This window comes from Triplophysa dalaica, chromosome 8 (genome assembly GCF_015846415.1).
Source record: "Triplophysa dalaica isolate WHDGS20190420 chromosome 8, ASM1584641v1, whole genome shotgun sequence".
NCBI lineage: Eukaryota > Metazoa > Chordata > Actinopteri > Cypriniformes > Nemacheilidae > Triplophysa > Triplophysa dalaica.
In genome coordinates, this window is record NC_079549.1 from 21,878,630 (window position 1) to 21,893,069 (window position 14,440).

At 39.7% G+C, this 14,440-nt stretch overlaps 1 protein-coding gene across 3 annotated transcripts in view; it reads left to right on the forward strand.

Annotated features, from left to right (window-relative positions):
• adarb1b (adenosine deaminase RNA specific B1b) overlaps positions 1 to 14,440 on the forward strand; it is a 106,921-nt gene that overhangs the window by 60,683 nt on the left and 31,798 nt on the right. For all 3 annotated transcript variants that reach the window (XM_056754783.1, XM_056754784.1, XM_056754785.1), the window contains one exon: positions 9,717 to 9,772. The gene's annotated coding sequence lies outside the window, so the exon portion shown is untranslated. The remainder of the gene's footprint in view (positions 1 to 9,716; positions 9,773 to 14,440) is intronic.

The following is a 14,440-nucleotide window of genomic DNA, read 5'->3' on the forward strand; positions in this document are numbered from 1 at the left end:
AAGAAAACATTCCCAAACTGGGCAAATATTTATCTTATAGGCACAAAAGCAGAGGGAGAAGAACTTTGTTTCGGATATCTGCATGCGTGCTTTGTGTGTCTGTGTTTGAGATCCTACCGCTTACCGCAAGTTTATGTTGTGATTTTCAGATGTTTATCAAAATACATTTAAAATAAATGTTTCTTTTTCGTCCCTATGCCGTAAGTTGAGGAACCATGACCAAAACCTGATGGCATAATATTATCGGCCACGCAATCTTTCCGACTGCTTCCTTCCCTGAATGTATCCGTGACGTTTTTAAAACACCCTGGTACACAGAGTTCCCCGCTGTCACACTGCTTTACTCTTATGCGGTTCTTATGTAACCTCAACCCGCTGGCTTTTTTTGTCAAAGCAGTTGCTGAAAAGCAGCATTAAAAGAGATCTCTCCAGCCTTTTTCCGTCTGAATGAGCTTGTAAATGTTTCGGAGCGACTCAACACACGAGAGGTTTGTAATGAAAGACTGTTAAACATGAATACGGGACTTTATATATTTAATGACAGCTTGAGGGTGAGAAAGAACAGCAACATGCTAAACACGATAAAACCCCTCGCTGCCAAGCTAAAGTAAACGCCCTGGCAGAAAATAAATATCTGCACAGTGCAAGCACGGCCAGTCTTTCTGCTTTTCTTTTCTTTCGTGTGATCTCCCGTCCTCTTAAAAGTTCACCGTGAAGGTCGTTTGATGTAGATGACGGTGACCGTATGCTATTGATTTATCTGATTTACGTCGAGACCAGTGTGAACTCTTTCTGAAATGATTTAGCACCTCCAGCTTTGCCGGGGCTTTTAGTGTCAGTGTGTAGCAGGTGAGGTTAATGAGGTTTTCCTTCAACATAATTCCTCTGTAATGATATACAGCAGATCGGACGAACCCTTTGTGGATATCAGTCTTTCTTTGAGGCAAACTGCTTGGCTTGTGCGCGCCTGGCTGTGTTGCGGATGTCCAGATGTTATGGAAGAGCGAGAGAGATAAGCGCGCAGTCTGATGTTCATGTTGGATTGAGAAACGTTTGAGAACCGGACAGAGTCTGATAGCCTTGTTTCAAATGCCCCCCAAGACCCTTGCGGTGAACACTTATAGACTTGTTTTAGTTCTTAATTGTGGATGGAAGTTACCTTAACATTGCAAGGATGCATCAGTTGTGGGATTTAGGAAAGTAACGCACCGTACGTCTCGTACCGGAACTGCTGACCGGCTCATGCCCTCTCGTTGAATTTAGGAATTAAGAGCAGCTTTCACTTCCTCGTCCCGCGGAAATGGCTGTTTGCTTTGGAGACGCCCGCTGATTGGAGAGATGGATGTCGGGCAGTCCGGCGGCCAACTTTTAACCCAACGCCCTCCTCTACAGACCGCAGGCATCACAAGTGTTTCCTGAGTGCTTGTGAAAAAATCTGTTTGTTTTCTTCCTGTTTTTTTCTCTGTAGGTCTCGAGTTTGCTCCCACTGCTCCTTTTGTTCTATATACAAATATATATTTTTTTACTTATTTGTTTAATGGTTAGTTTTTGCATTATTGACAATAATGCTTTTATTTCTTTTCCATTCTCCTTTCATTTGTATTATTATAATGCATAAAATAACTGTTGGTAAGGCAAAATATTTTTTTGTTCTGGAAAGCTTTCTGGTCTCCTTCTCTGAAATATACTCTAGCCTTCTTTTAAAGGTCCAGTGTATGAAATTTAGTGATGTCTAGTGGCGAATTTGCGAATTGCAACCAACGGCTCACTCCACCCCTCCCATTCGAAGCACTACAGATGCTGACACAGAACTAAGATGTTTAAATTTTTTTCCGAAGGAGATCACGTAATAATGAAACACGCTCCTATAGAGTAGTTTGTCCATTTAGGGCCACTGTAGAAACAACATGGCAAATTCCATGTAAGTGGACCCAAGGTAGATGTAGAAATAGCTCATTCTAAGGTAATCAAAGCATAACGCTTTATTATGCAAAGTCTTTATACACCTCTAAAGACATGGTTTTGTAGATTATATTGATCCTCCAAAAAATGATACACTGGACCTTTAAATGTGATGGATTCTTTGGTCAACCTAGTTTTATCCCACCTCTACTTTTCCCCCTCAAGAGCGCATTGAAAGATCTGTTCTTATGCTCTCGTCGTTGCTCTTTCTCACACTCCTGGCCTACTTAAGCACAGCATCCGTAACACAAGCTGGAGAGCATGTGCAGATCCTTCGTGGGAAAAACTCTGTGGTATTGTTCTTCTGCACTGACAAGAGCACTAGGAGTGTTGAGAAGGAGATCTTATCCTCAGAGGTGTAAATTTTCTGGATTGTCACAGGTGGTACTGGATCTTGATAATCAGTGGGTTTCAGTTTCTGCCGAAGAGCAAAACATCCAGCTAAAAAGAGACAGGTTAAGCTTCATTCACATGCTTACAGATCAGGCTTTGTTGGAGCTTTGTGTGTGTGTGTGTCTGTGAGGACATTTGGTAGAGTTTGCCAGGAACCACACACACAAAGTAATACCAGTTTGCTCCATATGGCTTTAAATCAAACTAAATGATGTCTATTGCAGAAAGATTTGTGTGAGGGTTAGGTTAAGGGGTGAGGTTAGAGAGAGAGCCTGTGTGTGAGAGAGAGAGCATGACATTTTTTGAGTGTGTGTTTGTTGTTGTCAGTGTCTGTTATGACAGTGTTTGTGGGTGTTTTGAGAGTGATCTTGTAAGATTGTGTTTGTTGTGTGTGAGACAAAGGTTGTGTGTGTGCCTTTGGGAGTGTGTGAGATTGAGAGAGAGAGAGAGAGAGAGCGTGATGGTTTGAGAGTGTGTGTGTGTGTGTGTTTGTTGTTGTCAAAGTGTTTTATGACTGTGTTTGTGGGTGTTTTGTGAGTGATCTTGTAAGAGTGTGTTGTTGTCACTGTGTTTGAGTGAGACAGAGGTTGTGTGTGTGCGTTTTGCTAGTTTGTATGAGAGAGTGTGATGGTTTGTGTGTGTGTGTGTTTGTTGTTGTCAGAGTGTGTTATGACTGTGTTTGTGGGGGTTTTGTGAGTGAACTTGTAAGAGTGAGATTGTTGTCAGTGTGTGTGTATTTTGCGAGTGTGTGTGTATAAGAATGCGTTTGTGTGTGAGAGAGAGCGTGATGGTATGTGTGTGTGTGTGTTTGTTGTTGTCAGAGTGTGTTATGAATGTGTTTTTGGATGTTTTGTGAGTGAACTTGTAAGAGTGAGTTTGTTGTCAGTGTGTGTGTATTTTGCGAGTGTGTGTGTATAAGAATGCATGTATGTGAGAGAGAGAGAGAGAGAGAGAGAGAGAGAGCGTAATGGTTTGTGTGTGTGTGTTTGTTGTTGTCAGAGTGTGTTATAAATGTGTTTGTGGATGTTTTGTGAGTGAACTTGTAAGAGTGTGTTTGTTGTCAGTGTGTGTGAGTAAGACAGAGGTTGTGTGTGTGCGTTTTGGGAGTGTGTGTGTATGAGAGTGTGTGTGAGAATGAGAGAGAGAGAGAGAGAGCGTGACGGTTTGTGTGTGTATGTTTGATGTTGTCAGAGTGTGTTATGAATGTGTGTGTGGGTGTTTTGTTATTGAACTTGGAAGAGTGTGTTTGTTGTCAGTGTGTTTAAGTGAGACAGAGGTTGTGTGTTTTGGGAATGTTTGTGTATGAGAGTGTGTGTGTGTGTATGAGAGAGAGCTAGCATGTGTGTTGTGAGTTGGTGGGCGATTGTGTGTGAGAAAGTGTGTATGGGTTATTGGACGTCCTTTATTTTCTCCTGCCATAGCACTTTTTTATTTGGTGCAAGCTGCACTGCGTCACTTCTCCCTTTTCGTATCATAAGCTCACCCTCTGAGATCTGTGGATTGGGAAAGGTTTGGTAGCATCTATATCTCACGATTATTCTCACAGCATCTCATCCCATAACCGACTTGGTTTCCAGGGTCTTGAGCTTTCTCGTTCCCAGAAGGTCTCATCCGTGCCCAGGTGGCAGAGTTGGGTACCCGCCCTTGGCCTCAGAACTGCAGATGTCACCTGGTGGGCTCCATAAGCCCCAGCTGTGCTGGCCAGCTGCTTTCCGCACACTATCCTTCACATCCCCAGAGAGCTGACCCAAATAGCACGCCTCAGGGAATATCAAAACGCAGCGTAAACAAACAACCCCGATGCGTCAAATGCAAGTTAAAATGTGAGGGCGCAAAAGCACACATTCCAAGTTTAAGGTCTAGGAAATGAGATACATTCTCCGATTGTGCTTCACAAACATGGTACATGTGTTGACCATTTGTTCTGCATCACTCAGGTTGTCATAACCTCCATTATAAAGGTCCTGACGTGTTGAATCAGGCAATGCGGTTAGGCTTGTCTCCACCCCCAGTAGGAACTAGAGAACGGTTGTTTTTCTTAAGAAACGTTGTTCTCGTCCCTAGTTGAGCACTGCAAATCCTGACCTGTAAGTGGTGTATTTCTTTTCCCCTGTTTTGTTTTCTTTAACAGGTCCTGACTCAAAGCGATTCAGCTTTGGAGTCAGCGAGTCTGCTACGGCTATTGTGTTGAGCGTTTTCACTTAGACTTGTGTAAATGACTCTTGTTAATGGGCCGAAGCTTCCCATCCTCCGAAGTAACCGGAGAATAAGAGAAGGTCGCACGTCTGTAAATGGGATCGGTTTTCTTTTGCACTTACAGACTCCGCTATCTCACCTCCCTCGATACCCACACCTTCACCACGGGAGCAAATATTGTGGATATTGCAGAGGAGATCATTTACAAGGCACACTTTGTGTGATTGTTTACACGTTTTTGATGCATGTTTGTTTTGTGCCTGTACTTGCAGAGGCGAGGGCGATGCTGCCCCAGTGCCTCATGGGAAAACAGGGCTATGGAGGATATTAGCCTGGCATCTTTAAATAAATGTAATATCTTGCAGACTCTGTCGGAAGTTCACACTCGGGGCAGCAGCAGTAAATTTTCCCTCGTGTCTTTTCTGCAATGTAATGACTCTTTATTTCCTGAATGCTCTGCCAGCAGGGCCCCTTGAGCGGAAGGGGGGTGGGAACAGCCTGGCAGCGGAGATGGGCAGCACGCTTTTTGTTCCGGGTTGTGCAGACCGAGTCCCTGGCATCTCGCATTCTTTCACGCACTGGTCATTCTTTAGGTTAGCAGGTTCTGTCGGCCTCTTGAGTCTGGTGATGACTGACAGTGACAGTGCTTCTGTTTCATCTCTGGATTTAATGTGCTTTCTACTGTACCATCTACTTGGCAGCCGTTTCCTCTTATGAAATATATACAGTGAAACCATCTTCTATACGTTTCAGTGAGCCAGAGCATCAGCGCCCCTATCAGGATGAAGGTGGTATTGCACCTGTTGGCTGGTGGTTTTTCTGCATACAGTCATTTAAACACATGCGTTAGAGGGATGCTTCACCCAAAAATGCAAATTCTGTCATCATTTACTCACCTCGGAGTTGTTCCCAATCTGTATGGATGTATTTGTTATGAATAAAACAGAGAAAGATTGTTGGAAGAATGCTTGCATCCAAACATTTCTTGACCACCATTGACTACCATACAATGGTAGTCAAAAGTCCCCAAGAACAGTCTGCTGTCCTACATTCTTCAAAATGTCTTTTGTGTTTAAAGTTAGAAAAAAATGATAATGTAATATTTCCTACTATGGGGGGCAAGATCTCTTTGGTTATAAGCATTCTTCCAAATATCTTTCACTGTGTTCATTACAACAAAGACATTTATACAGATTGGGAACAACTTGAAGTTGAGTAATAATAATACATTTTATTTATAAAGCACTTTACATTTTGAAGAAAATATCAAAGTAATAAGTAGCACAAGAGTAAATGATGACAGAATAGTCATTTTTGGGTGAAGTGTCATTTTAAGTTGAAACCAAATGGCCAATCAGATGATCGGTGATTTTACAAAGGCTTAGGGACTTCTTATTCCTTTTATCTTATTTTATTTCATGTTTCAGAAAACTGTCTGAAAGTGTGATTTATGTCGTCTTTTATTGAATTCCTCAATGCAGAGCTGCGTTCAGCAGAATTTCATTGGCTGCATTAAAATGGGTCTCATCTGGTACACTTTGATCTTTTAAAGACAATCGCACGCTGGAGAGATGCTGCACAGGATTGTGGGTTATGAAAGCACTTGGCATGTGTAATACTCAGAAAAGGAAAAAAGGTTTGATTCACTTTGCTGGTCTCTGGAATTGCTTGTCATAAAATGTAAAGTAATTAAATCATTTTATTAAAAATATAATTCTATGAAATATTTGCTTAAAGGGATAGTTCACCCAAAATCAAAATGTCAGCGTTGATTCACCCTTCATATCATTTTAAACCTGTATGATTAACCTTATTCTGTGGAGCATAAAAGAAGAAATTTTGAGAAATTTGAGTTTTGTGTCTGTACAATGGGGGGCAATGTCGTTTGGTCACAAATTTTTTGGTGTTCTGCAGTACAAGGTCATACAGGCTTGAAATTAGGGTTGTTGTGCAATATATCACTATTGTTTGCAATAAATGAGCTATTTAATTCTTCCAAAAGATATGTATGGTCAAAGTTTTAGGTCGATGGGGATAGTAGTATCTATCTGGCAAGCGGATGTTAGTTGGGATATACGTGCGTGTGAATGCAAGCGTGCATCTACTCTGATGCAAATCAATCAACGATCCGCGTCTCAAAGCTTTCATAGCGAGCAAAGATGAGCCGTCCAGAGACATCCGCAGCTGCTGCTGACGATTTAGTGCCAAAACGAAGAAGCACCTCAAAGATATGGCAGTATTTTTCAGCAATCTTTCAGAAGTTTTAGTGATGCTTTCTTTTTCCTAAAATAATGTGAAACATATGTTGGTTATATAATTTTTTATATATATTTTAATACAATTTAAATTGAGTTTAGAAAAATAAATATTGCATATCGAGCTTTCCTGTAGCTCAGTGGTAAGAGCATTGGTTGTGGGTTCGATCCCAGTGGATTGCAAATACCTATGTAAAATGTATAGGATAAAGCAATGTAAATCGCTCTGGATAAAAGCGTCTGCCAAATGACTAAATGAATATCTCAGTATTTAGCATGCTATCGCATTTTTCCTCAGTATCGCACAGCCCTACTTGAAATGATGAACTATCATTTTAAACAGACATAAAGTATCTGAACAGTTCAAACCATTTTTACTTTCACCTTTTTTGTGGAAAAGGTAGAAAATGATTGAGGGGTTTGATGGAGGTGTAATCTCATTCTTGTTACCTGCAGTAAATTCAGGCTCTCTGATCTAAACGTGTGACTCCGGCATTTAGTTTGGCTGAGGAGGTTGTTGCCTGACTGTCTGCTCCGTTGAAACATCTCTCACTGAATACTGAATGTTTGTGGTCACACAGTGCTTCTGATGCACATTCCAGTCACTAATGTTCTTGTTTGGACGTAAACTTTCATGACTAATATTTGTTCATCATTCTGTGGGTCCCTCTGGCATTTCCAGGGCTAAAGCTGTCGATCAACCTTCAAACAGTATTTACTGTAAAGGAAATAAATCTGAATCAGTGCATTTTATGTCATTGTAATGGAAGCAAATAATGGCGATTTAAGCATTGATCCCGAGCAGTGAGCTGTAATGCTTCTCTTAGTTCAAAGGGAAAGTTAACCCACAAATGAAAATTCTGTCATTATTTACTCATCCTCTTATCATTACATTCTTTCTTCTGCAGAATACAAATCTCTTTGTAAGAATATTTGTAACCAAACAATGACGATACCCATTGACGTCTGTTGTATAGACACAGAACCAATGCAAGTCCATGGGTAACGCTGTGGTTACCAACGTTCTTCAAAATATATTTTGTGTTCTGTTGAAGGTTTAAAATTACTCTTAAATCAAGTCTTAATTCATCTTCACCGTCCAGACTAGTTTATTTGTGTGTTGTGCTGCCATGTGTGAGTTTGCTTTGAAGTGTTATTGGGTTTATTTGGGTTGTTTGAAGTAACCTGCAAGAATGATAAAACAGCGCCCCTCTGTGTCCATGTAAAAAACTGCAATGACATCTCCTGTCATTTCTAATATTTAGTGGTTGTTGCATCAGGAGCTCTCGGATATTTTGGTTAAAAAATATAATTGGATTAGATTTCTCTTGTTTTATTTAAAGGGATACTTCACCCAAAAATGAAAATTCTGTCTTCATTTACTCACCTCTGAGTTGTTCCAAATCTGTATACATTTCTTTGTTCTGATGAACACAGAGAAAGATATTTCGAAGAATGCCCCTCCCTCGTTGACACAGATTTTGCCCCTCCCTCGTTTACTCTCATAGTAGCAAAATAACTTTTTTTCTCGGTTGAACACAAAAGAAGATATTTTGATGAATGTATGACAGCAAACAGTTCTGGGGCACTTTTGAAGACAATAGTCATGTTTCCTACTGTGGTAGTCAAAGGGGGGCAAAATCTGTCTGGTCATAAGCCATTTTTTCATATATCTTTCTCTGTTTTTAAAGAAATTAATACAGATTTGGAACAACTCGAAGGCGGGTAAATGATGACATCATTTTCACTTTTGGGTGAAGTATCCCTTTAAAATGACATATTATCTTGTTTATCTCCAAAGCGACTTACAGAGGATTTAAAGAACACTGTTTGTTTGTGATGTGTCTGTGCGGTGACCCTCATACTGTGAAATTTTTCGTCTGTGTGGTTATGAGCCCATGAAGGTTTGGTGCTTTAGGAACAAATGTTTGCGTTTATTGCAATGGGACTGTAGTGTGTCAAAGTCACTTGTGTTTCTCAAAACTGTCAAACATATTTTTTCATCGCTATGTGTGGTCGCTTGGATTTTACAGCTTTGTGTGATGGTTCATTTCAGTTTTTAGTTTTCAGTCTATTTAGGTAATAAAGTGAGTAAATGTTTCATATTTCATGTGTGGATGTCTCTGATATTTATGTAAAAGACAGAAGGTGAAGTGTTGGTCTGTGTTATACTCTGCCTCTAAGTCATAAATTATTTGTCTCTCTCCCTACTGTGTGTGTGTGTGTCAGGGTTAAAGAAACATGCAGCAGGGAGTTGCACGGTTCAGGCTGACCGCTGTTTTTATTGGACTGCCGTTTTATTTTTCCTCCATAAAACCTGTTTTGGCTTCCGTTATTCTTGGTCGTGCAAATGATGAGTCCAGGACCTGAAAGAATTCATGTTTTTAGCTCTTTAAAGTGCTCTCAGATGTTAATATATATTTCCGGTTATTATAACTTGTTTTTTATTGTGAGTTTGTTTGACATTTGATTCGAGAGGGACGATCACTCATCTTTCTTACCTGTGTTTAATCTTTCCTTCATGCTTTTGTGTTTCCAAGCCGGGAACGTCTGTGTGCGACTGAGCAATTTATTTTTCCTCTTTCACTTTTATTATTCCAACTGACTTTTTCGTTTGCAGTCGGGGTCATGTTGTTCTCACAGATACGACACGTCACCTGATGGGTTTAGCACAGCCATTAGATCATAGAGTAAAGCAGTACTCGCCTCCAAGGTGAAGAGTTGTAGGAACTTGGATAGATAAAGGCCCATGTGGCCTGGTTACGTGATGTTGTGGAATTTGCAGTAGCTTGGGATCTGCTGAGCTTCGTAAGTCAGTGGAAGGTGATGAGGGATATGAAGACGTTGTTTAAGGTCGATGTGAAAATGCACAAGATCTTATGCTGATATTATCTTTTTTAATCTGTGCAGGTGAAGGTGAACAACTGGAGGGACAGCTGGTGCTCTAATAGCAAGTGGAAACCCAGGTATGCATCTCCTGATTCCATCAATGCACATATTTCTGTCTTCATTTATCTGGATGGCATCCTACCAAGCTGTCCTTGTGATATTGTGCAGCAATGTGCTTTGCATAGTATCCAAATTTTTTATGCACTCGCAATACCCGGTTGACATTTTGGAAGGCTAAGGTTTGCTGTATATAACGCCACAATGTGTGGAAAACTGTATCCAACAATGCAATACACTTACAATTTTCAGTGTCATCAATTTCTTAGAATTTTTTCATCTTGATTTATAATCTGGTTGGGTTGGTAAGAGTTGAGAAAGTACGTTTTTATTTAGATGAATGCATGCCTCTTAGGCCTATGCATGTAAACATGTCAAACGAGGTCCTTTGACAACAATAATGCATTCTAAAAAAGCAGTGATCAATGTTTGGTAAAGTTGTGTGGTATAGTAGTATTTCATACTTAAAAGTCTATTTTAATGCCGTAGTTCCATCAAGTGCCTTTAGAGGGCGCTGAACAGCTATAAAATAATTTTGTTTGCCCCATAATACTAAGCTATCAGCAGCAATTTTTATTGGTATTTGATTTTTGATGTTGTTTTTACTACTATTATTATTGAGCCAATCATCTTCTCTTGTCTCTAAGGTAGAAATTGTTGGTTTGGCTTTTTGTGTTGAAACACATAAGCGAAGGTGTTGGAGAGATTTAAAGAGTGCAGGATATCAGATGTGTTCGTGGTCTAAAAACCTGTGTGTATCTGTCATGATGATGATAGTTAAAAATCCATGTACTGTAGTTTACAGGTATTTTGTTTAAAACTGCAATGCTTTGCTTTGACCACATGATGGCGCGAGAGTTTTTCTTCAGTTTTTAGACGAAACAGTGAGCGCTCTTAAACTGTTTAATGAGAGGATTTTAAAATGACACTTAATATATGTTAAGGCTTTATTTAAACTTAGTCATTTCTTATAACATCTGTTAGGCAATTATTTTTAAATTTCCCAAGTTTTTGTGTTCAATCATAATAAAAATGATTCAACAACATTTATTATTCATGGTTAATGGTAGGCTAATACTTATTTGCCATTTAAAGTTTCTGATTATTAAAATTTTTGAATTAACATGAAAAAACTAGGAACAACAGGATAGTTATAAACAAACCAAAATTCATATAATTAAGTCTTACTTAATTAATATTTTTGAAAGTTTGGCAGTTGCGTCACATCTTGAAAAGGTTTATTATCAACTCTTTTTAAAATGATTAAATGCATACTAAGAGAAGTTTTATCATACTAGTATTTTCACACCATTAACTTTGCCATGTAAAGAACTGATGCCGGGCCTTGATTGGTTCAAAGCGGTGTGATGTCACCATGCCCGATGAGAGCTGATGTTCTTGCCGCAGGTAATGTAGCAGGGCGAAAACAGCACACATGAAATCTGGCACAAAAATCTCCAGCGGTTGCTGTTTACTCGGTCTAACCTTGCGAGCTCTTTGTACAGCTTTTCCCATGATCCCTCGCTCTCTCTCTCACTCTCCCTCTCACAAAGTACTAGAGGGAGAGGAGGGGCAGGAGACCACGCGTGTGTGTGGTAGAGCTTAGAGAGGGAAGGGTCTAAAACCTCACACCTTCTCTGTGAGCTTCAGAAACAGAGAACAGGACAGAGCCGGTAGTTTTCTCGCTGACTTAACCGTGAGGGTCATGGCCCTGTTTCTGGATGGCGCGCACTGCATGGGGGCCTATTACTGTCTCATCAGGACCAGATTCAAGCGGCGACGCAAGAAGCGCTCGGAGAGGAAAGGTCAGTTTTAAAAAGCCGAGGGATAAGGGGAATGTTTTCCTTTTCTAGGAAATTGGATAAATTGTGTTTAGATTTTTTTTTATTTCAGAAAAACTTTGAAAGCTCAGAATCAAAAGAAATTATAATTATTGCAAATAAATAGTGTCATTGGAAATTCTCACTTTAATCTCTCAGGGCTTTGAGTGCATGTGGCACGTGAAGAGCTCTTTACAGTTGTTGTCAGAGTCATCATTATTGCATTGTGTTTCAGGGGTCACGGATGCACCTGTTGTTCAGGTGAACTGATGGAGTGATGTTTAGTGAATTGGGTCTGAGCTGTGTTTGTGGATAGGGCAGCAAAAGTGTGTCCGATCGATAGCCATGGTGGTGATGATCCACGCAAGCAACACTTTAGATCTCTTGCCAGCAGTGTTTGCACAGTTTTTTTGTTTTTCTAGAACAGTACAGCACATAGGAAGTTAACTTAATACATTACAGAATAAATGCGTGAGTTGGAAGGCGAGGTGCTTGGATTTAACGTTCTTTTTTGGGGGCGCACTGTTAGAAATCTAATTTATGGCTAACTCTTGGGAAAGTTCGGGAATTAGATATAACATTGTTTGCAGACTTAAAGCAGGGATTGATTGCAAAACTGTTTTTTAATTTAATTGTGAAAGTACTTGAATGTCCTGAGACTGTTCATATTTCCTTGGGTAGGTTTAAAATCTTGTTTAAGTGTAGGATCATTCTGTATTTCCAGCAGATTATGCGTCTAGAAATGCAAGCAAATACGGGAATCCACTTCTTTTTGAGTTGCTGGATAATAAAATTAAAGTTTAATATCCACTTTTATTTAATTACGCTCATTTCAGTATCACTGACAAATCTTCCTCAGGGAACTTTAAGAAGTTTTCTTTCACTGAATAAATGTAATAACGTCGTACCACTTGGGAAAAGTTTCTTGGTTTGAATGTTCGGTGGAAGCTATTTTCATACTTAAAGGGATAGTTCACCCGAAAATGAAAATTCTGTCATTATTTACTCACCCTCTTGTTATTTCAAACATGTATGTCTTACTACTCCGCAGAACACAAAAGAAGATATTCTGAAGAATGTCAGTTACTTAAAAGAGATGGCACCCCATTCACCTGGATTGGTTTTGTGTCCATAAGAAAGATGTGAATGGGTGCCGGTGCTGTTCGGTTACCAACATTCTTCAAAATATATTTTTATGTTCTGCGGAAGAGAGTCATACAGGATTAAAAATGACAAGAGGGTGAGTAAACTATGACAGAATTTTTATATTTGTGTACTTAAAATTTTCATTGTTAGACATTACTTTTGCTTTTACTGTGTGTTGCACCCCCGAGATTGCACATTTATCTGGAAAATGTGAGTAAAATAGTCAACTACTCAAATCGAGCCTTTGTGTCATGAACTCACCTATGAAGATGATATTTAAGTAGTCAGAAACACAAATCCCTTCCTCAACCAGGCAAACGTCAGCAGGGCACGTTATTCCCTACTAAACTCCACATGTTCACATGTCACACTCATGTGCGGATAAACCCGAGCAGGAGGTATGGCTGGATCCGGCGAGAAAAACGTTCAAAGGTATTAGTCAAACATCCACCATTTGCCTTTACATCTGAAACCGTGCGGCTGAATCGAGACCCGTCATCCAGGCAAATCCTTCGCTGCTGAAGTGGGCTTTCAGCACGCCTCACACCCCCTAATGCCGCCTGGCATCTTAAGGCGGCTTTGTCAAATCCGTGAGTTTGTCTCCTCCTATCATCTGCTCCTGGGTGCCAAAGGAAGGCAGAAAAACGGAGGCATTTTTAATGTGATTGTCGTAAGAAGTCATCTCGTGCTTTAATTCGTTCACTCACGGACCTGATTGGAGCACATTGTTCTGCTGGCGCCTCTCAGTGGCGCTGGATTCTGACGTTTAGCTTACTGTCAGGTATCTTAAGAACTTAAAGGGCTTTGTGTCACTCACGACATGACAAATCACAGTACGAGTGTTATATATCATGATGAAGTCAGAAGTATACGTTACATATTTAGTAATGCTTGCGTTTTGGTAATAGTGAGTTAAGTAATTCACTAATGCTGGACTTGAAAGAACAACAACACAAATGTAGTCACCGACATGCCATCCTAGATGTATATTCATATTCTTCAGTTGAACAAAAAAATGTTAATATGAAAATGCTATCATTTTATCTTACACGAAATCTATAGTGTTCAATTAAATATTGGTATTGAACGCACATCATTCAAGTATTCCAAATCACTCCTGTGCATTTATATTTGGCTTCTCAAATTATACATGTGTGACCCTGGATCACAAAACCAGTCTTAAGCAGCACGGTATCATTTTAAGTAAAAGCATAGATTTTTCTTTTATCCCAAAAATCATTAGGTTATTAAGTAAAGATCGTGTTCTATTAAGATATTTTGTAAATTTCCTACCGTAAATATATCAAAACATTATTTTGGGGAGTGGATGGCCTGCTACAGCTCCTCTGATGGACAACATTAAAGGCAATTTTCTCACTGTTTAGATTTTTTTGCACCCTCCAGAGGGTTATAAACTTCTGTATCTCCAGCATATATTGTCATTTCCTTAACAACTCATACATCAATAGAAAGCTTAATGATTCAGCTTTCAGATGATGTTAAAATCTCAATTTAGACTGGTTCTGTAGTCCAGTGTCACATTGGTGAGAAAAAGGGATATTTTAGATTTTGAGCTTACGCAAAATTGAGACCGTAACAAATGCATACAAATTGAAATATGTCTCATTGTTCTTGCGTGACTAGTTGACATATGATGTTTTATCACGAGATGCACAAGAATCAATGAGATTCAAAGTTATCGATGTGTCGCCATATTGGATT